Source organism: Mobula hypostoma, chromosome 2 (genome assembly GCF_963921235.1).
Source record: "Mobula hypostoma chromosome 2, sMobHyp1.1, whole genome shotgun sequence".
NCBI lineage: Eukaryota > Metazoa > Chordata > Chondrichthyes > Myliobatiformes > Myliobatidae > Mobula > Mobula hypostoma.
This window is the reverse complement of record NC_086098.1, coordinates 151,580,784-151,604,482: the sequence shown is the minus strand read 5'-3', so window position 1 is coordinate 151,604,482 and position 23,699 is coordinate 151,580,784.

The following is a 23,699-nucleotide window of genomic DNA, read 5'->3' as shown; positions in this document are numbered from 1 at the left end:
GAATATGGTGTCACCATTATGGAACAAGTGCAGTACAGGGAGTCGTATAAGGCGTGAAAGCCATGGGTGATCAGGAACTCTTTAATGTACAAGAAGTCTGTTCAAGATGCCTTGAACAGCAGAAAAGAATCTGCCCCAGAGCTTGGTGATGCATGTTTTTAGGCTTGTACGACTTCTGCCCATGGGAATGGGGAAGAAAAGAGAATGGGCAGTGTGGGAAAAGTCATTGATTATCATGGTTGCTCTCCCGAGACCGACAGAAGTGTTTGGTTTGCATGATGGACTGGGCTGTATTTGTGACTTTCTGCAATTTTCTTACAGCTTTGGGCAGAAAAATGGCCATATCAAGCTGTGATGCATTCAGGTAGGATGCTTTCTTTGGGGCATCTGTAAAAATGGTCTATACGGCAGATGCTCTTGAGAAAGGGTAACAGGTTTTCTTTTTAAATTGCTGCAGTCCTTCTGCTGAAGACATTGCCCTGGTGTTGTTGGAGAGGAAGACCCAGCGAAGAATCAGAAGCAGAATCAGAATCAGAATCAGGTTTATTATCACCAGCAGGTGGCGTGAAATTTGTTAACTTAGCAGCAGCAGTTCAATGCAGTACATAATCTAGCAGAGAAAGAAAAATAATAAATAAAAAATAATAATAATAATAAATAAACAAGTAAATCATGTACGTATTTTGAATAGATTTTTAAAAACGTGCATAAACAGAATTACTGTATCTTAAGATAAAAGATTCAATATCCATTTAGGAATCGGATGGCAGAGGGGAAGAAGCTGTTCCTGAATTGCTGAGTGTGTGCCTTCAGGCTTCTGTACCTCCTACCTGATGGTAACAGTGAGAAAAGGGCATGCCCTGGGTGCTGGAGGTCCTTAATAATAGATGTTGCCTTTCTGAGACACCGCTCCCTGAAGATGTCCTGGGTACTTTGTAGGCTAGTGCCCAAGATGGAGCTGACTAGATTTACAACCTTCTGCAGCTTCTTTCGGTCCTGTGCAGTAGCCCCTCCATACCAGACAGTGATGCAGCCTGTCAGAATACTCTCCACAGTACATCTATAGAAGTTTTTGAGTGTTTTTGTTGACATACCAAATCTCTTCAAACTCCGAATAAAGTATAGCTGCTGTCTTGCCTTCTTCATAACAACATCGATATGTTGGGACCAGGTTAGATCCTCAGAGATCTTGATACCCAGGAATTTGAAGCTGCTCACTCTCTCCACTTCTGATCCCTCTATGAGGATTGGTATGTGTTCCTTCGTCTTCCAACGTATTTCCAATGTATTTCTAAGTTGCACACACTATAATGCTGGAGGATCTTAGCAAGCCAGGCAGCATCTATGGAAAAGAGTAAACATTCGATGCTTTGGGCCAAGACCCTTCATCAGGACTCATATTTATGATATTTCCTGGTTGACATGGAGGAGATCTCTCAATACCTTGCCCTGCCTGGTGATAGGGAGCAGGACAAGGGCTTCAGGGATGTGAGAACAAGAGCACAGATGAATGGTGTTGTTCCCACATCAGGATTTTGTGGAGTAATCTGCCTGGATGTCACACAAACAAAGCTTTTCAATGTATCTCAGTACACGTAATAACAATAATGCCAATTACCATTTAAGTGGTGGCCTGTTCAATAACGTCCACAATCTCCTCCTCCCAAAAATAACAGCCAGTAAGTACACTGCATCACCATTTCTGCTAAGTACCAGATTTAGTATCAATCTTTCTCAAGCAGCCTTGATGCTTGAGTCTGTGGCTACTCAGGAATAGAACTGTCTCTGTGTCCCAGATAAGCTCCGGTAAATCCCTCCGCTCCTTTATATTGGAAGATGAGGAATGTGAACCAAGATGCCCAGCCAAGTGGAATGTCTGAAGAAAGAACCCCTGACCACTCTCTGCAAGTTCCTAAAGGTATACTGGGTGGCCACTTTATTAGGTACACCTGTACACCTGCTTGTTAATGCAAATATCTAATCAGCCAATCATTTAGCAGCAACTCAATGCATAAAAGCATGCAGACATGGTCACAAGGTTCAGTTGTTGCTCAGACTAAACATCCAAATGAGAAAGAAATGTGTTCTAAGTGACTTTTACTATGGAATGATTGTTGGTGCTAGACAGGGTGGTTTGAGTATCTCACAAGCTGGGATTTTCACACACAGTAGTCTCTGGTTCTTATGGAAAATGGTGTGAAAAGCAAAAAAAATCCAGTGAGTGGCAACTCTGTGAGTGAAAATGCCTTGTTAATGAGAGAGATCAGAAGAGAAAAGACAGACTGGTTCAAGCTGACAGGAAGGCGACAGTAACCCAAACAAACCTTCCATTACAACAGTGGTGTGCAGAAGAGCATCTCTGGATGCACAACACGTCAAACCTCGAGGTGGATGGGCTACAGCAGCAGAAGACCATGAACATCCACTCAATGGCCACTTCAGTAAATACAGGAGATATCTCATAAAGCGGCCATTGAGTGTATTTCAGAGTATTGTCTGTGTGTGGAACTAAGTCACAGCAAAGACACTGGTCCATATTGTAATCTGTTTAGTTGTATGTACAATATTACATATTTAATGTACCCAAGTTAAATAAATTGTGATGAGGTTGAAAGATATATTGTTAAAAGGCCATGATCGCTCTTCTTTCTGTTCCTGTGCCAACTTCTTGTCTGATGACAGATATACTTAGCAGTTTATGTTAGAGTTTGAAGAGTCCGGAAGTCTCTGGATTTCTCTGGATATGCAGCGGAGAGCATTGTGACTGCCTGCATCATCACCTGGTATGGAGGTTCCAACGTCCAGATCACAAGGTGCTAGAGAGAGCCGTGGACTCAGCCAGCTCCATCACAGGAGGAACTCTGCCCACCACTGAGACCATCTTCGAGATGTGCGACCGTCACTAAGGACCCCTGCCATCCAGGACGCGCCCTTTTCTCATTACTAACATCAGGGGGAGGTACAGAAGCCTGAAGACCAGAACTCCATGATTCAAAGACAGCTTCTTCCCCTCCACCATCAGGTTTTTGAAAAGTCCATGAGCTACCTTAATATTACTTTTATTTGTACTATTTATTTATGATTGCGATTTATCATAATTTTATGTCTTCGCACCATTCTGCTGCCAGAAAACAACAACTTTCATGTCATATAAGGCAGTGATAATAAATCTGGTTCTGAGTCCTGATGCAGGCACTCCACCCGAAACTTGGACAACGCCCTTTGTTCTAAGATGCTGCTCGACCCATTGACGTCCTCCAGCAGGTTGTTTGTTGTGTTATAAAATGATTTGTTTTTTAAACCCCTTCACTTCTCACACTTGCTTTCCAGAAATCCCTTAAAGTTTGACGACTCCTCAGAGTGCTGGAGAGGCAATGACTGAGACAGGTACCGTCACATCCTACCTCCTGTATTTCTCCCTCCATACATCTCCCTCTCAAATCACTTACATCAATAAATCAACTGTAAGCACCCAAACACAAGAACGCTGGAGCAGGAGGAGGCCAGCAGGTCCCTGAAACCTTCGCCACTATCATTTCAAACAGGAACAGATTATTTTCATTTGTCACATAACCTCAAATCTACTTTTGTGACATTTACCCAAAACTCTCAATTCTTTGAATTTTCAAATCTTTATCTCCTGCACCTTAAATAGAGGCAGAGGTTAGGAGGAGGATGGCACCCAACAACGACTCCTTTCCTTGCATCTTCAGAGACGGCTCTATTTCTATCTTTGATATCTCTTTTTTTTTCAATTTCAGGGTTCTTTTGAGGACCCTGACCAAGAGTTACACGCGGACTTCGGTTCTTTGAGGAAATGGGACCCGCTCTCGGGGCCTCACGACCCACCACTTTTCAATATGCCAAGGCTGCAGCCTGGAAAATTCAGGTGCCGGATTTTCATGGCTCTGGAGGCAGGCAGATTCAAGGCCGGTGCCACCGCCTGATGCATCATGGGAGATGGAAGACCGTAAGCAGTGAGCTGGCTGTTGGCTGTGTGCCCAAAGACCTGAGTTATTTGGGCAGAGAGCTCAGAAAATGTCACGCAACAGATTTTTAACACCATAACTCAGCAAGTTGCTTTGTTATGTCTCCCCTCTCGCTGTGAAATGGGGACACCTCTTTTTCCCTTATTAGGAAGAAAGAGAGCCTGTGGTACATTGAATTACCGGGTGAACAATTAGTCTTTGGAGCACTGCAAGTCTGTGTCGTTATTGATACTTTGCTGCACACTTGAGAGCTCAGTGGGGGGCACCGATGCTTTTTGCTGGTGGGGGGATGGGGGTTGTTACTTTGCTGTTGCTTGTGCGTGGGAGGGAGGGGAGCTGGGTGGGGGGGGGTTTGGGGTTCTAACATTTAACCGTCATTCATTCTTTGGGCCACTCCTCTGTTTTCGTGGATGTTTGCGAAGAAAAAGAATTTCAGGATGTATATTGTAGACATTTCTCTGACATTAAATGTACCTATTGAAGCCTATTGAACATATAAAATGTTCTGTCCTCCACCTCTATGGGAAGTAGAGGATTCTAGTGATTTATTATTCTCTGAGAGAAGTAATTTCTGCAAACCTCCATTTTAAATGATTGGCTCTTTATTTTGTCCCCTTCTTTGGACTCTCCCACCATGGTGAACCACGAGCTTACTTTTGGTCCATCTCACCTTTCCTCTCTCAGACACGATCCACAGTTTCAGTCAGAAACATCTACAATTCCTTTCCTCACACGGATTCTGTTTGGCCTGCTAGGTTCCACCTTCGTGCAGTCACCATCAGACAGGAGGTACAGAAGCCTGAATCAGAATCAGGTTTAATATCACTGGCATATGTCATGAAATTTGTTGTCTTTGCGGCAGCTGTACATTACAATACATAATCATAAAAGCTATATGTTTGTTCCTCAGGGGACACTATGGGACCGCTACTTTTCACATTGTTTGTCAGTGATTTGGATATTGGAATTGATGGTCTTGTGGCAAAGTTTTTGTGGATAATAGGAAGATAGGTGGAGGGGTAGGCAGTGCTGAAGAGGCAATGTGATTACAGCAGGACTTAGTCAAATTGGAAGAATGGGGAAAAAAGCAGCAGATGGAATTCAGTGTTAGGAAATGTATGATAAATGTGACAAAAGAACCAGTTATCAGAAGATTGATGCCGATAAGAGGACAATGGGGGAACATGCAAGGTGCTAATAAGAGAGAGACGAGAGAGATTACCAAAAGGAGACACAATTCCGAGTATTGACAGGGACCGGTGGCTTTGAACCCTGAACTGTTTGAAGTCTGATGGACAGGCGATACCCCAGCAGGGGGATAAAAAGGGACAGGTTCGCTAAGGCAAGACACACGACACCACAAGGTAACGAGACCCTGGTGTGCCCCCCACACACAAGTTGGTGGGAGTTTTTGGAGGTCTGGTCGCAGGACCAGCCATAGACGCACAGGGTGGAAAGATACAGTCGGTGGGAACCTGGTGTGTGTGTCCGCCCTTGCCTGGGTGCTGGGTTCACCACAGAAGAACGATCGTATCTGGAACGGAGGGGTCACAGTCGGTGACCTCAGAAGTCATTACAAAGGGCTCGCCCGAAAGCTAACTGCGAGGAACATTGAAGGTCTGTTTGGAATCCGATTTGCATATTCATTCGTTCTCTCTCTCTCTTCTCCCCGCCCAACGGCACAACAGCGATTACTGCGAACTAAACTGAACTAAATTGAACTGAACTTTGCATCACTTGAAACTGATCATTTACCCCTAGACTGCGATAGAGCTTGATTGATCCTATTATCCTAATTCTGTGTACATGTGTGTTTTACCATTGCTAAACTGTTGCATTTATAACCTTTTGATTAGAGTACTGTGTTGCTTATTTCTTTAATAAAACTTTCTTAGTTCCAGTAATCCAGACTCCAACTAAGTGATCCATTTCTGCTGGTTTGGCAACCCAGTTACGGGGTACGTAACATAAGTGGGGTTCTCGTCCGCGATTTTGAACGCTAAATTTGGGACGGGGTAAATTGATTGGGTTAAAATTCCCGAAAGAAAGAAAAGGCAAACAGCAGAAATGGACGTTGAGGAATTTCTAAAGGCGCTGACCTTGGAGGCATTAGAGGATGCTAGGAAAGCGCAATTGGTAGCTGTGGCCAAACGGTTGAATCTTGTTAAGGGGAAGTCGACAATGAGGAGAGAGGAGATACACAGAGCTATTGTAGAGCATTATGTGTCTAAAGGTGTGTTTCCCCAAGGGGAACTGGAGGTGATATCTATTGGAAAACCTGGTGGAGATGCAGTACAGGTGCAGCTTGAAAAACTGAGACTCGAGCACGAGTTCCGGGTAAGACAGCTAGAACACAAAGAGAAACAGTTAGAACGGCAAGAAAGAGAGAGGCAATGGGAGCGAGAAGAGAAAGAGAGGCAGTTGGAGCGAGAAGAGAGGCTGTTGGAGCGAGAAGAGAAACAAAGGGAAAGGGAATTCGAGCTGGAGAGGTTAAAGATGAGGTCAGAGCAGGGGACCATGCCAAACCAAGGTGGAGGGTTCAGGGCGACCCAGGAGGTTAGGCTGGTTCCCCCATTTGACGATACCGATGTGGATCGGTACTTTCTCCATTTCGAAAAAGTTGCTGCAAGTCAGGACTGGCCGAGGGATAAGCGGGCTGTTTTGCTTCAGAGTGTACTGAAAGGGAAAGCCCAAGAAGCTTACTCAGCTTTGTCCGCGGAAGATGCCCAGAGGTATAGAAACATAGAAACATGGAAAATAGGTGCAGGAGTAGGCCATTCGGCCCTTCAAGCCTGCACCGCCATTTATTATGATCATGGCTGATCATCCAACTCAGAACCCCGCCCCAGCCTTCCCTCCATACCCCCTGACCCCCGTAGCCACAAGGGCCATATCTAACTCCCTCTTAAATATAGCCAATGAACTGGCCTCAACAGCTTCCTGTGGCAGAGAATTCCACAGATTCACCACTCTCTGTGTGAAGAAGTTTTTCCTAATCTCGGTCCTAAAAGGCTTCCCCTCTATCCTCAAACTGTGACCCCTCGTTCTGGACTTCCCCAACATCGGGAACAATCTTCCTGCATCTAGCCTGTCCAATCCCTTTAGGATCTTATACGTTTCAATCAGATCCCCCCTCAATCTTCTAAATTCCAACGAGTACAAGCCCAATTCATCCAGTCTTTCTTCATATGAAAGTCCCGCCATCCCAGGAATCAATCTGGTGAACCTTCCTTGTACTCCCTCTATGGCAAAGATGTCTTTCCTCAGATTAGGGGACCAAAACTGCACACAATACTCCAGCTGTGGTCTCACCAAGGCCTTGTACAACTGCAGCAGTACCTCCCTGCTCCTGTACTCGAATCCTCTCGCTATAAATGCCAGCATACCATTCGCCTTTTTCACCGCCTGCTGTACCTGCATGCCCAATTTCAATGACTGGTGTATAATGACACCCAGGTCTCGTTTCACCTCCCCTTTTCCTAATCGGCCACCATTCAGATAATAATCTGTTTTCCTATTTTTGCCACCAAAGTGGATAACTTCACATTTATCCACATTAAATTGCATCTGCCATGAATTTGCCCACTCACCCAACCTATCCAAGTCAGCCTGCATCCTCTCAGCATCCTCCTCACAGCTAACACTGCCGCCCAGCTTCGTGTCATCCGCAAACTTGGAGATGCTGCATTTAATTCCCTCATCCAAGTCATTAATATATATTGTAAACAACTGGGGTCCCAGCACTGAGCCTTGCGGTACCCCACTAGTCACCGCCTGCCATTCTGAAAAGGTCCCGTTTATTCCCACTCTTTGCTTTCTGTCTGCTAACCAATTCTCCACCCACACCAATACCTTACCCCCAATACCATGTGCTTTAAGTTTGCACACTAATCTCCTGTGTGGGACCTTGTAAAAAGCCTTTTGAAAATCCAGATATACCACATCCACTGGTTCTCCCCTATCCACTCTACTAGTTACATCCTCAAAAAATTCTATGAGATTCGTCAGACATGATTTTCCTTTCACAAATCCATGCTGACTTTGTCCGATCATTTCACTGCTTTCCAAATGTGCTGTTATCACATCCTTGATAACTGACTCCAGCAGTTTCCCCACCACCGACGTTAGGCTAACCGGTCTATAATTCCCCGGTTTCTCTCTCCCTCCTTTTTTAAAAAGTGGGGTTACATTAGCCACCCTCCAATCCTCAGGAACTAGTCCAGAATCTAACGAGTTTTGAAAAATTATCACTAATGCATCCACTATTTCTTGGGCTACTTCTTTAAGCACTCTAGGATGCAGACCATCCGGCCCTGGGGATTTATCTGCCTTCAATCCCTTCAATTTACCTAACACCACTTCCCTACTAATATGTATTTCGCTCAGTTCCTCCATCCCACTGGACCCTCTGTCCCTTACTATTTCTGGAAGATTATTTATGTCCTCCTTAGTGAAGACAGAACCAAAGTAACTATTCAATTGGTATGAGGTGGTGAAAGAGGCCATCCTCAGGATTTATGAATTGGTCCCGGAGGCATACCAGCAGAGGTTCCGGAATGCGAGGAAGCACGTATTTAGAGTTTTTCCATGAGATGCAGACATGTTGTGAGCGTTGGTGCGCCTCGAAGGGGGTAAATGGGGATTATGACAGACTGCTACAGCTGATCCTGATTGAGCAGTTTAAAGGTTGTGTCCCTGATGGTATGAGACCCTACCTAGATGAGAAAGAGGCAGACACTTTAGCCACAACTGCTAAGTTAGCGGATGAGTACGCGTTGACACATAAAATGAAGTTTGCCCCTAGTAAGGGCTACCAGAAGGGTAGTCAGGACGGCGGGGGGAGTCCGCCAGAAAAGTCAGAAAGTAAGCCAGGGACTAGTGAGAAGGATAAGGTAGACCGGGAGCAGTCTGGTAGGAAGTCTCCTGGGGTTGTATGCTATAATTGTGGGAAAGTCGGACACTTTGCGTCCAGGTGCTTTGCCCCAAAGAAGGAGACGGGAAAGGGAAAACGGCGTTTCCAACTGGCTGTATTGAGCTGGTAAGCAAACCGCTAGGAGAGGAGAGGGCTAACAAAGTTCAGGAAGGGCGCAAGAGGTTTATCTCGACCAGATTGGTGTCGGTGAAGGAGGGGTTAAACCCAGTTCCAGTGTGGATCTGGAGAGATACGAGAGCGTGTCAGTCATTGATATTAAAGAGTGTGTTAGACTTTAGCTCAGAGACCCAGACTGGGGAGGTCAGGGTCAAAGGCATTGGGCAAGGGACTGAAGCAGTGCCTTTGCACCAGATACACCTACAAAGCGACTTGGTCTCTGGACCGGTCACGATAGGGGTGAGGCTCGAACTACGATGAAAGGCGTGGAGAACTTGCTCGGTAATGACCTCACCGGCGGGGAAGTGTATCCAGCAGTAAAATTGACAGGCCTGCCTGCCAGCATTGAGGCCCCACCCATGGACTCACAGGTTTATCCCGTTTGCGCAGTGACTCGGCTATGTCCAGAAAGACTGCTGAAATAGCTCTGGCTGAGACGTTTCTACCAGCCTTGTACCAGGAGGGGGTAGAAAGTGAAACAGGAGGAAGTGAGGAAATTAAGGTAGATTTATCATTAGAAAGGAAGGAATTTGTACAGGCGCAGGAGCGAGACGAGGAGCTGATGGTTTCAGTGGGGACAGCTCTCTCTGAAGCAGAATTAAAAAAGGAGTCAGTAGGCTATTGTGTGGAGGAGGGAGTGCTAAGGAAGAAAGGGAGACCAAGAACAGTGCCCGCAGATGAGGAATGGGGGATGGTGCCAAAAATTTATGGGGATGAGACTCTTAACCTGGCCCACAAGATACCCCTCGGTGGACATTTTGGGGGGACGACAACAGTCGGCTGGGATCATGAAAGAGTTTTACTGGCTGCACAGGAGGAAGAATGTTATTGACTATTGTAGACGTGAGTTAACACAGTTAGAGGCTATTAACATGTTAAAAGCTCACCACGATCAGAAAACAGATCTAGCTGGTGATATCATGAAAATTAACGAGGCTAAGGTGCCACCTGATAAGGGGAAAACCCATTTTGAAAACCCATAAGTGTGGTGCTGACCAGATGGGAGAACTCTATTGTGTTGACCGACTTTGCTGTTGAGTTCTCTCCCTTAATCCCCGAACAAAGCGAACCGCTTAAAGAGCTGGGACATGGAGCAGTTTCCACATCAGGCCAGCCTAGTGAGCAACACCCCTATAGAATGATTAATTCAGTGACAAACGGGCTAAAGAGCACAGAAGTGTATATTGGCGATATTGTGGTCTGGAGTGACACGTGGGAGGAGCACATTATGGCAGTAGAGGAGCTGTTTAGATGGCTGTCTGAAGCCAGCCTGACAGTGAACCTCGCAAAAAGTGAATTCGGCCACACCAAGGTCACTTATATGGGATTTGTGGTAGGAGAGGGGCAGCTGGCTCCAATGCAAGCTAAGGTGCGGGCTATCTCTGAAATCCCCACCCCGACAGACAAGAGAGCCCAGAGAAGGTTCTTGGAGATGGTGGGGTACTATCGGAAGTTTTGCAGAAAAAAAACAACTTTGCGGATAGTACCCACTCTCTTACTAAGCCCTTGCCAAAGAATGCTAAGTTGGTATGGGATGACCCTTGTTATCTGTGTCCGGGGCGAAAACCACTGAGAAGTTACACTGATCAGAGTTCATTAGTGTTTTCGGCCACTATGAAGTTTGCTAACTTGGAGCCTGGTTTTAGAGGATTATTAAAATAACACATATAAAAGGAACAGAAAATGTGATTGCTGACCGTCTGTCAGGTGTTGACAACTTAAAAGTCTCTGTATTAGCCAAATAGCTGATGAACATGTATATCTGTGTGTGTCTAAGAATGTATTCCTGCCTATTATTTTTACCCCAGTAAAAATCCTTTGAAGGGTAGGGATGTGACAAAAGAAGCAGTTATCAGAAGATTGATGCCAATAAGAGGACAATGGGGGAACATGCAAAGTGCTAATAAGAGAGAGACAAGAGAGATTACCGAAAGGAGACACGGTTCCGAGTATTGTCAGAGACCAGTGGCTTTGAACCCTGAACTGTTTGAAGTCTGATGGACAGGCGATACCCCAGCGGGGGATAAAAAGGGTCAGGTTCGCTAAGGCAAGACACACGACACCACGAGGTAACGAGACCCTGGTGTGCCCCCCCCCCACAAGTTGGTGGGAGTTTTTGGAGGTCTGGTCGCAGGACCAGCCATAGACGCACAGGGTGGAAAGATACGGTCGGCGGGAACCTGGTGTGTGTGTCCGCCCTTGCCTGGGTGCCGGGTTCACCACAGAAGAACGATCGTATCTGGAACGGAGGGGTCACAGTCGGTGACCTCAGAAGTCATTACAAAGGGCTCGCCCGAAAGCTAACTGCGAGGAATATTGAAGGTCTGTTTGGAATCCGATTTGCATATTCATTCATTCTCTCTCTTCTCCCCGCCCAACGGCACAACAGCGATTACTGCGAACTAAACTGAACTAAATTGAACTGAACTTTGCATCACTTGAAACTGATCATTTACCCCTAGACTGCGATAGAGCTTGATTGATCCTATTATCCTAATTCTGTGTACATGTGTGTTTTACCATTGCTAAACTGTTGCATTTATAACCTTTTGATTAGAGTACTGTGTTGCTTATTTCTTTAATAAAACTTTCTTAGTTCCAGTAATCCAGACTCCAACTAAGTGATCCATTTCTGCTGGTTTGGCAACCCAGTTACGGGGTACGTAACATAAAGCAACAATAGTATGGAATATTATCTAAATGGAGAAGGTTCAAACATCAAAGGTCCAAAGTGACTAGGAGTCTTTGTGAAAGACACCCAGAAGGTTAATTTACAGGTTGTGTTTGTAGTAAAGAAGGCAAATGAAATGTTGGCATTTATTTCAAGGAGAATAGAATATAAAAACAAGGAGATAATGTTGAGCTTTTATAAGACACTAATCAGGCCATGCTTGGAGTATTGTCAACAGTTTTGAGCCCCATATCTCAGAAACGATGTGTTTTCATTGGAAAGCTTCCAGAGGAGTTTTACAAGGATGATTCTGGGAATGAAGGGGTTAACATATGAGGAGCGCTTGGCAGCATTGGGCCTGTACTCACGGGAATTTAGAAGATTGCGAGGGGCGGGGGGGGATCTCATTGAAACCTACCGAATGCTGAAAGGACTGAATGAGGAGAGGATGTTTTCTATAATGGGGATGTCCAAGACTAGAGGGTACAGCCTCAAAATTGAGGGGCAACCCTTTAGAACAGGAGTAAGGAGGATTTTTTTTTTTTAGCCAGCGAGTGGTGAATCTGTGAGATGATCTGCCACAGACTGCTGTGGAGGGCAAGACTATGGGAGTATTTAAAGCTAAAATTGATAGTTTCCTGATTGGTCAGGGCACCAAAGATTAAGGTGAGAAGGCAGGTGTCTGGGGTTGAGGGGGATCTGGGATCAGCCATGATGGAATAGTGGAGTAGATTCAATGGGCTGAATAGCCTAATTCTGCTCCAATGTGTTATTGTTTTATGGTCTTATATTATAATAAGTATGTATTAAAAATAAAATTAAGTTAAATAAGCAGTCCAAAAAGAGAGGGAAAATAGTGAGGTAGTGTTCATGGGTTCAATGTCCATTCAGAAATCTGATGGTGGTGGGGAAGAAGCTGTTCTGGAAATGTTGTGTGTGTTCCTTCAGGCTCCTGTACCACCTCCGTGATGGTAGCAGTGAGAAAAGAGCATGTACTGGGTGATAGGGGTCCTTAACGATGAATGCCACCTTCCTGAGGCATGGCCTTTTGAAGATCACCTGGATGCTGGGGAGGTGAGTGCCCATGATAGAGTTGGCTGAGTTTGCAACTTTCTGCAGCTTTTTCTGATCTTGCTTAATGCCCACCCTGCCCCCCCCGCCACACGAGATAGAGTTACAACCCATTAGAATGTTCTCCATACTATATCTCTAGAAATTTGCAAATTTCTTTGGTGACAGACCAATTACCTTCAAACTTCTAATGAAATATAGCCGCTGTTGTGCCTTCTTTGTAATTGTATCAATATGTTGGGCCCAGGATAGATCCTCAGAGTTGTTAACATTCAGGACCTATCCACTGCTGATACCGTGATGAGGGCTGGTGTGTGTTCCCTGAACCTCCACTTCCTTGGAATTACTGACGTTAAATGCTGATCTACCTCGCATCTGTACGCCTCCTCGTCACCATCTGAAACTCTGTCAACAATAGTTGTGTCATCAGCAAATTTATAGATGACATTTGAGCTGTGCCTAGCAACACAATCGTGGGTGTGATGAGAATAGAGCAGTGGGCTAAGCACACATCCTTCAGGTGCGCTGGTGTTGATTATCAACAAGGTGGAAATGTTATTTCCAATCCCCACGGACTGTGGTCTCCCGGTGAGGAAGGCAAGGATCCAGTTGCAAAGGGAGGTACAGAGGCCCAGGTTTTGGAGCTTGTTGATTAGAACTGAGGGTATAGTTGTGTTGAATGCTGAGCTGTAGTCAATAAACAACAGCCTGATGTAGGTATTGCCATTGTCCAGGTGATCCAAGGCCAAGTGGAGAGCCAGTGAGATTGCATCCGCTGTAGACCTATTGCATCGATAGGCAAACTACAGTGAGTCCAGGTCCTTGCTTAGGCAGGAATGGATTCTAGACATGACTAACCTCTCAAAGCACGTCATCACAGTAGATGTGAATGCCACTGGATGAAGTTCATTGAGGCAGCTCTCCCTGCTCTTCTTGGGCACCGGTATGATTGTCACCCTTCTGAATCAGGTAAGAACCTCCGACAACAGCAGTGAGAAGTTGAAGATGACCTTGAACACACCCGTCAGTTGTTTGGCACAGGTTTTCAGAGTCCTACCGTGAGGGCCTAAGGCCTTATGAACATTCATCCTCTTGAAAGATGTTCTGACATTGACCTCTGAGAAAGGGATCATAGGGTCACCAGATGCTGCAGGAATTTGCACACGAGTGGTTTTCTTCTCTTTAAAATTTCCCATCTCTTTAAACTCTACCTCTCTTGCTGTTCCTGGTCAAAGATTATTTGGTGTCTCTTCCTCTGACACACCTTTGGACATTTTGCCATGTGTATTCACTGTACAAATGCAACTTCTTCTATCCTCTTCGTCGTCCTACAAATGTACCTGCATTCAAAACTCCCCCTCAGATCAGCACAGCTGTGCATTTTGTGGTAAAGCAAAAATCAAGATGCTGGAGCAACTCAACAGGTGAGGCAGCGTCGATGGAGGGAAATGGGCAGTCGACCTTTTTGGGTCAAGACCTTCACCTGGAGCTGATACCACACATATTCAATCCTGCCCTCAGTGCTACCTGCGTGAAATTTTCACATTCTCCTGTGACCATGTGGACTTCCTTCAGGTTCCCCAGTTTCCTTCCACATCTCGAAGATGCGCTGATTACGAAGTCAGTCAAAATAAATTTATTCCCAAAGGACATACAGTAGGCCCTCCGTATCCGTGGGGGTTTGGTTCCGGGACCCTCGTGAATAACAAATTCCGCGGATGCTCAAGTCCCGTATATAAAATGGCGTAGTATTTGCATATAACCTAGGCACATCTTCACGTATACTTTAAATCAGGGGTCCCCAACCTATTTTGCACCGCGGACCAGTTTAATTTGACAATATTCTTGCGGACTGACCGACCGGGGTGGGTGGGGGGTGTTGTTCAGTAGGGTGAAACTCACCTCAACATGTCTTTTACAGTCAGGGTTGCCAACTTTCTCACTCCCAAATAAGGGACAAAAGTAGCTGTCAAATCGCAAGACACTTTACCCCAGGAAAGTCTACCATGACCATGAAGCCTTGTGCGGGCACCTGTGTGTGTATGCGTGACGTGCGCATGCACGTACGTGCCAATTTTTTTCCACAAATCGGTTTTGGCTTAATCTTCCCAACTATACTGAACATACATTATTTCTTCTTTATATAGGCTGTGAATTTATCATATCACTCCTGCTTTTACTATATGTTAGTGTTACTTTCAGTTTCATGTGTTATTTAGTATGATTTGAATGGTAATTGCTTCTTTATTTTACGCCATTTCGGCACGAAAGGTTTCATAGGAATGCTCTACCTTAGCGGGGGAAATACGGGACAAGGGTGGTCCCGTATGGGACAAACCAATTTAGCCCAATATATGTGATGTCCCGGCAAATACGGGACAGTTGGCAACCCTATGTTCAAGTTCAACAGTGCGTGACAGGGAATGAGGAAAGGTGCAGCTGACTCATATCGTTTCCTCGCAGCCCAGTAGCACATGCTTTGCAGCCCGGTACCGGTCTGCAGTCCGGTGGTTGGGGACCACTGCTTTAAATCATCTCTAGATTACTTATAATACCTAATACAATGTAAATACTATGTAAATAGTTGTTATACTGTATTGTTCAGGGAATAATGACAAGAAAAAGAAGTCTGTACATGTTCAGTACAGACGCAACCATCGTAGCTCTTCTGGGAACGCTGATGATGCCTCGACATCAGCTGATGTCGATTCTCCCATGATCTTTAAGTTCTTGAGGCTGTAGCGCTTTACATAGCCAGCCAGCCATCCCTTACTAGCCTTAAACTCCTTCCTCTCGCTCACAAGTAGTGAACGAATGAGACGCAAGGTGAACAATGCTCAAACAATGAGTAATACTTTTAATCCTCTCTAGATTACAGTATTTATAATACCTAATACAATGGAAATGCTATGTAAATAGTTGTTACACTGTATTGTTCAGGGAATAAGGACACTTTGGAGGAGGCTCAATGATACTAATGTCAGGATCTGTGCTCAAACAACGAGTGCTGGAGAGAGAACTTCCAGGTTTTTTCTCAATCCCGATCCCCGGTTGGTGGAACCCGCGGATACGGAGGGCTGACTGTATATGATACCGTATACATGTGGTTGGTTAATTGGCTATTGTAAGTTACCCTTTTGTGTGGTTGGGTGTTGGAGACATAATGAGAATTGGTGAGCTTATTATATCGATATAAGAAGGAAAGATGATATAATAAGAATCTCCTACCATCCCTTCCATCTTGCTTGTAGTTCTGGGTGTAACCTTTCCTGTCCCTTTTCTCTTTTGTTTCCCTTCATTCCAATTTTCAAACTACCTGATGCACTTTGCTCTCTACTGCTCTTGCCAACCTTTGCAGCAAAGAATTTTACAGTCTGTGTTTTGCAATTGAACCCAGGTTAGGCAGCTTTCTGAGTGACAAATTTTAGAAACACATTATTCTTGCTTCACTGGCTTGCCTAAAGAATGTACTGCCAGAGAGACTAATAACCCACCATGTATTTCAGCCCTAAATTATCAACATTTGAAATCTATTCCAGCCAGCATTGAACTGAGGTGGAAAAAAGATTATCCACTGCTCACATTATTCACATATGTGTAGAAGAATTAAGGCTGCCAATACTTGAAGATGCACAGACCACTCTAATGTAATGAAGACTGCAGGGACCAAGCAATTAGAGATTCTGACCTCAGTATCCATTACTTATTCAAGGAGATATATAGAGCAATGTCAACCTAAATTGATGCACTCACTTAAAGCTTACATTGAATCCAATCTCTCCAATCAGGGCACTTACCACTTGAGAGGGGAAGCGGCAAACTGATCACATGCTTTAGAATGGATGTGAAGGTCCCAGAGAGGTTGTAGAGAAGATTTATTTGAACCATTTCATGGATGGAGGTTTTCACTTGCAAGGCTGAAACTGAGGTTGCTCTTCTCACGAGAAGTTTGAGAGGAAGTTTGTCTAACGTGGACAGAACTGTGACTGGCTTGGATGGGGTTAGTCAAATTTAGGCCTTCAGTCCCTCACCCCCAGGATCAGGAACAGTTATCACTGCTCAGCCATCGTGCTCTTGAACCAGAATGGGTAACTTCATACACCTCAATACTGAACTGATTCCACAATCTATGGGCTCACTTTCAATATACTCTCAATATTTACTACTTTTTTTTTGTATTTCCACAATTTATTGTCTTTTGCACTTTGGTTGCTTGTTGTCTTTGTTGTGTGAAGATTGGTTTTATTGCATTTCTTTCTATTTACTGTGAATGAAACTCAGGGCTGTATATGGTGACATAGATGTACTTTGATAATAAATTTACTTTGAACTTTGAAGTTTATCATTGTGAATACATGTGCTGTGAGGTACAGTACAATGAAAAACACCCTTGCAGCACATAGGTGACATCCAAAATCAGAATCAGAATCAGGTTTATTATCATTGGCATACATCGTGAGATTTCCTGTTTTGTGACAGCAGTGCAGTGCAATGCATTAAAAACATATAATTTATAGTAAGAAGTAACTAGAGCAAAAGAGGAATAGCAAGTTAGTTTTCATCTGTTCATGGACTGCTCAGATATCTAATGGCAAAGAGTTGCTCCTGAAACTTTGAGTGTGGGTCATCTCATCCAGCCTGTGCCCATTGCTGGAGCTAACTGAGCCTACAACACACATGGAACACGAGCTATACAAAGTTAAACAAGAGAGTGAAGATAAACCACTCGGCCCATCGTACCAGCCCTAACACTCACTACGATCATGGCTGATCTAGCACATACTTCAACTCCTCCTCTGCGCTGGACCACGGTAGACCTGAAACTTCTGACCGTCCAAAAATGTTATCTACCTGCACTTTAACCACTTCCACAGCTCTCTGGGGCAGAGTATTCAATACATTCACTGCCCTCTGCAACAGGAATTACTTTGTAGTTAGTTTAAAATGCCCCATCCTCCTCACTTGCCATCTGCCCACCCCCTGTTTGGTGAGCAACGAAAAAGACATTAGAGGAACTCATTGGGTCAGGTAGCACCAGTGGAGTGAAATGGGAAGGCAATATTTCAAACAGAGACCCTTCTTCTGTACTGAACGATGGAGGGAAGATACCCCAGCTCTTGTTCCATTGCTACCCTTCACCTCTTCATACTGGCTATCTCCTCTCGATCTTCAGCCAGAAAATACATCTGCAGGGTCACATTGCTGGTTGAAATGAGGATGAGGGGTGACTTGATAGAGGTATAGCAGATGATAAAAGACAATAAAAAAAGAGTGGAGAGCTAATGGCTATTTCCCAGATCAGAAATGTCTAAAGGATGTAGGTCTAATTTTCAGGTGGCTGGAGGAAAGTGTAATGGGGGGAGTTAAGAATTGAGGGCACATAGAACACTTTGCCAGGGATGGTGGTAGAGGCAGATACATTAAGAACATTTAAAAGACTCTTAGAGAGGCACATGGATGAAAGTTAAGACTATAAGATCATAACATGTAGGAGCAGAATTCAGCCATTTGGTCTATTACCCCATGGTTGATCCATTTTTCCTCTCAGCCCCAATCTCCAGCCTTCTCCCTGTATCCCTTCATGCCCTGACCAATCAAGAATCTATCAACCTCTGCTTTTAATATACTTAAAGACTTGGATTCCACAGCTGCCTGTGGCAAAGGATTCCACAGATTCACCACTCTCTGACTGAAGAAATTCCTCCTCATTTCCGTTCTAAATGAATGCCCCTCTATGCTGGGGCTGTGCCCTTTGGTCTTAGACTCTCCCACCATAGGAGATATCCTCTCCATATCCACTCTATCAAGGTCTTTCAACATTCAACGGGTTTCAATTGGGCATCCCCTCAATCTTCTGAATTCTAGTGAATACAGGCCCAGAGCCACCAAACACTCTGCATAAGGCAAGTTGTTCTATCTTGGAATCATTTTCATGAACCTCCTTTGAACACTCTCCAGTGCCAGCGCATCCTTTACAAGATAAAACTGCTCTCAACCCTCCAAGTGAGGACTTACCAGTGCTCTATAAAGCCTCCCCATTACATCCTTGCTTTTATTTTCTAGACCTCTTGAACACCAACATAACATTTTCTCTCCTCACCACTGATTCAACCTGCAAATTAACCTTTAGGGAATCCTGCACAAGGACTCCCAAGTCCCTTTGCACCTCAGATTTTTGAATTTTTTTGCCATTTAGACAACAGTCTTCTGTTTTATTTCTTCTACCAGAGTGCATGGCCATATACTCTCTGACACTATATTCCACCAGCTACTTCTTTGTCCATTCTCCAAATCTGTCTAAGTCCTTCTGTAGCCTCTCCATTTCCTCAAAACTACCTGCCCCTCCACCTACCTTCATATCATCCATAAACTTTGCAACAAAGCCATCCATTCTGTCATCCGAATCATTGACGTATGACGTAAAAAAGAAGCGGTGCCAACACAAATCCCTGTGGGACACCACTAGACACCGGCAGCCAACCAGAAAAGGCTCCCATTATTCTCACTCTTTGCCTCCTGCCAATCAGCCACTGCTTTATCCATGCTAGTATCTGTCCTGTAATCCAACGACTCATAGCTTTTTACGCATGTATGCCTCATGTGTGGCACCTTGTCAAAAACCTTCTGAAAATCCAGGTATACAACATCAACCTATTCTTCTTCGTCAATCCTGCTTGTTATTTCTTCAAAGGATTTCAACAACAGGGATACTTGGGAGGGAAGGATGAGATTGATATTTTATTTATTTATAGATACAGTGAGGAACAGGCCCTTCCAGCACAACGAGCCGCACCACTTAGCAACCCACCCATTTAACACTAGTTTAATCATGGGACAATTTAAAATTGACCATTTAACCTCCTAACTGGTATATCTTTGGACCATGAAAGGAGACAGAAGACCTGAAGGCAACCCACAAGATCACGGAGAGAACGTACAAACTCCTTGCAGCTGGCACTGGAAATGAACTCCAAACTCTGATGCCCCAAGCTGTAAAAGTGTCACGCTGGCCACTACACTATTGTTGCACACCCTGCACTACCACGGTGCCCCAGTACGCTGCCATGACGCCTCACAGGGTAGTGTAGGTTAAGAGGCCAGTGCAACATCATGGGCCAAAGGGCCTGTACTGTGCTGTTATTGTACTTTCATTGAAAGCACCATGACTAGCAGGAGCTGGAACGCTGAAGACAGTGAGAGTGGCTGTCAGAGGGCTCTGCACTTGGTAATCGACTGGCCAATTCTCGAGTCGAGGAACTTAAAATAAAGAAGCAACACTTCAGACTGACTGTAACACCTGTGGTCTCCCCTGTCACTGTGGAAGAAGCGGTATCTGTCTCTCCCTTGTCAGTGAGAGGGAGACTCTGTAGGATGTTGAGATGTTGGAGTGAAAAGTTAGTTTTTGATGGACTGTGGACCGTGATCTCTCTTTGGGGACTTTGCTGTTGACTGCATGGTAGGTGGTGGGAATGGTGATGCTTTATGCCAGAATAAGTGGGAGGAGGGGGAGGGCGGAGGGAGAGAGAGACAGGGAAGGGAGGAGCATTGCTGCTGCAGGGGGCTTTGAGGGTTTTCTTCTGTTTCGAGGATGCCTGCAGAGAGTAAGAATTTCAGGTTGTATAGTGTATGCATTCTCTGATATTAAATGGAACTATTGAAGCTGATGTATAGCGGATAGAGGGTCTTGTTTACACTGACCCTCTCCCAATTCACATTGTACCTCTGCGTAGACTGCAAAGCTTTGATGTCAGTCCAATAACCAAATGTCTGCAGGGGTGACCCACTCATCAACATCAGATGGTTTCATTGTTCATGATCTTAACAAGATCCCACGGGGGTTTGAAAACAGGGGAGAAAAAAAGTTTAAGATAAAAAAACAACATTCTTTAGGTGCTCACAACAGGAATTCTGCAGATGCTGGAAATTCAAGCAACACACGTAAAAGTTGCTGGTGAATGCAGCAGGCCAGGCAGCATCTCTAGGAAGAGCTGCAGTCGACGTTTCAGGCCGAGACCTGAGACCTGTGTCCTGACGAAGGGTCTAGGCCTGAAACGTTGACTGCACCTCTTCCTAGAGATGCTGCCTGGCCTGCTGCGTTCACCAGCAACTTCTATGTGTGATGCTTTAGGTGCTCAATGGTTCAGAGAGAAATGGTTAGATGACATTTCAGCTTGAAAACTTTCACATCAACTCGAAATGCCAACATTCCCTCAGATCTAATAAATAAGTAGGGTGCCGTACACAATCCTGATTTGATGGAGACAGATGTGAGAGAACGGAGGAACATCTGGAGAAACCTCTGAAATGCCTTTTTCGCTGCCGCTGCTACTGTGTGATCCGGAATCTCTGGAGGGGAAGGCCCCGAATCCTCAGCTTTGCTTTTGCTCGCGGCCGGGGTGGGGTCAAAGCAGTCGGCAGAGATGGTGCTCGGTGCTCAGTGTCGAAGGGCTGGTCGGAGGCTCGAAGTTTTCGGACAGACTCAGAGTTGGCTGTGGTTGGGTGCTTCCAATGCATCGACAGTTGTCGGTGCCTGGAGGTTTATGGCAGAGAGAGTTTCTCCCTTCTGCCGCCTGTTAGCAGGGACTATCGGGAGTCGATCGGAACTTTGAGACTTTTTTTTACCGTTCCCATGGTCTGCTCTTTATCAAAGTATGGTATTGCTTTGCACTGTTGTAACTATATGTTATAATTATGTGGACTTGTCAGTGTTAGTCTTTGGTTTGTCTTGTTTTTTTTGTGATATCACTCGGGAGGAACATTGTATCATTTCTTAATGCATGCACGCATTTCTAAATGACAATAAATGAGGACTGAGTGTCCTCATAATCTAATCTAATAAGCTCCAAGACCTTGGCCTCAGTACCTCCTTGTACAATTGGATCCTCGATCGCACTTGCAGAGCCCAGTCAGATCAGATTAGCAACAGCAGCTCCTCCATGATCTCCATCAGCACCACAGGCTGTGTGCTAAGCCCCCTGCTCTACTCGCTTTAAACTTACCACTGTGTGGCTAAGCACAGCTCCAATGCTATATCCAGGTTTGTTGATGACACCACTGTCTTAGGTCAAATCGAAGGTGGTGACAAATCAGCATATAGGAGGGAGACTGACAATCTGGCTGAGTGGTGCCACAACAACTGCTTACTCAGTGTCAGTGAGACCAAGGAGATGATTATTGAGTTCAGGAGAGAAAACTGGAGGTCCATGAGCCAGTCCTCATGGGGGTGGGGGGGGGAGGACGTAGAGAGGGTCAGCAACTTTAAATCCCTCCGTGTTACCATTTCAGATGGTCTGTCCTGGGCCCAGCACTCTACTCACTTAGAAGTCTACATAGATTCGGCATGACACCCGAAACTTTGACAAACTTCTATAGATGTGTAGTGGAGAGTATATTAACTGGCTGCATCATGGCCTGGTATGGAAACACCAATGCCCTTGAACGGAAATTCCTACAAAAAGTAGTGGATACAGCCCAGTCCATCACGGGTAAAGCCCTCCCCACCATTGAGCACATCTACATGAAATGCTGTCGCAGGAAAGCAGTTTCCACCATTAGGGACATCCACCACCTAGGGCACACTCTCTTCTCACTGCCACCATCTGGAAGAAGGTACTGGAGCCTCAGGGCCCACACCACCAGGTTCAGGAACAGTTATTACACCTCAGCCATCAGGCTCTTGAACCAAAGAGGATAACTCCACTCAACTGACATAAAAGTTGCTGGTTAACGCAGCAGGAACCAGCAACTTTTATGTGTGTTGCTTGAAATTCCAGCATCTGCAGATTTCCTCGTGTTGCATAACTCCACTTGCCCCATCATTGAAGTGTTCCCACAACCAATGGACTCACTTTCAAGGACTCTTCATCTCATATTGTTAAAATGTATAAAATATAGGGGAGAGTGGAAATAGGGACAGAAGCTGGGAGGTGACAGGTGGAGGCAACAAAGGGCTGGAGATGATGGGATTTAATCTGAAAGGAAGGTGGAGTATGGAACCAAGTAGGCAGGTGGGGTGGACAAATGGGAAGGGTCGGGAAGGGGAACCAGGGGAAGGAGTGTCTGGATGATGGAGCAAGAAGAATGGGGGCTGAGGCAGGTGTCGGTGGAACTGGGTGGAATAGGAGTAGAGAGAAAGGGACAGAGTGTGAGTTTTCCTGAAATTGTGGAAGTTATTTGTTGCTTTGCTGCCTGACCCACTGAGCTCCTCCAGCATCTTATTTATTGCCCACGTTTCCAGCATCTGCAATCTCTTGTGCCTCCCTCTCGTTTTTATAAGCTTGGTGCTAAGATGCAGTAGGGAAATGAATTCTGTAGCTGGACATAAAGGAGGCAATAATGAATCAGTTTGCTTTACACACTGAGAGGTTGTCCCTTCTGTAGGTTTCAGTGGCTGATACTTCTGGTTAGAGTTTATGAACAAGATTAAAATCAGCTCCCTGTCAGTGTACAATTCCGACCCCACTTTAAACCGAGCCTTTCACATCCTGTAAATGATCAAACCCAACGCGTCTGGCCACTGTTTTGTGATTACAGCAGAGAGATCATGGAGATTTTTGTCTTTTGAAATTAGAGCAATCTTGTGGTCAAGCCAATGAAGCAGAACTTCAAGAGAATTACATTAACTACACTGGCAGCGTGCAATAAACACACATCTAAACAGAAATGAAGAACAAGCAAGATCCTCTTTACCTCACCACTGGTGGTTCCCTCTTCAACTCTATAGTCCATACAGTCTGGAATTATCTCTCTAAACTGTTGTGTTTCTCTCTCTTCCTTTAAAACCCCCTTTAGATTTGCTTCTGACTAATTTCTGTTGCTGAGAGCTGCCTTAGGAAATCTTCTTGCGTTAAGACACAGCTCAAGTGCAAGTGCAGGCAGA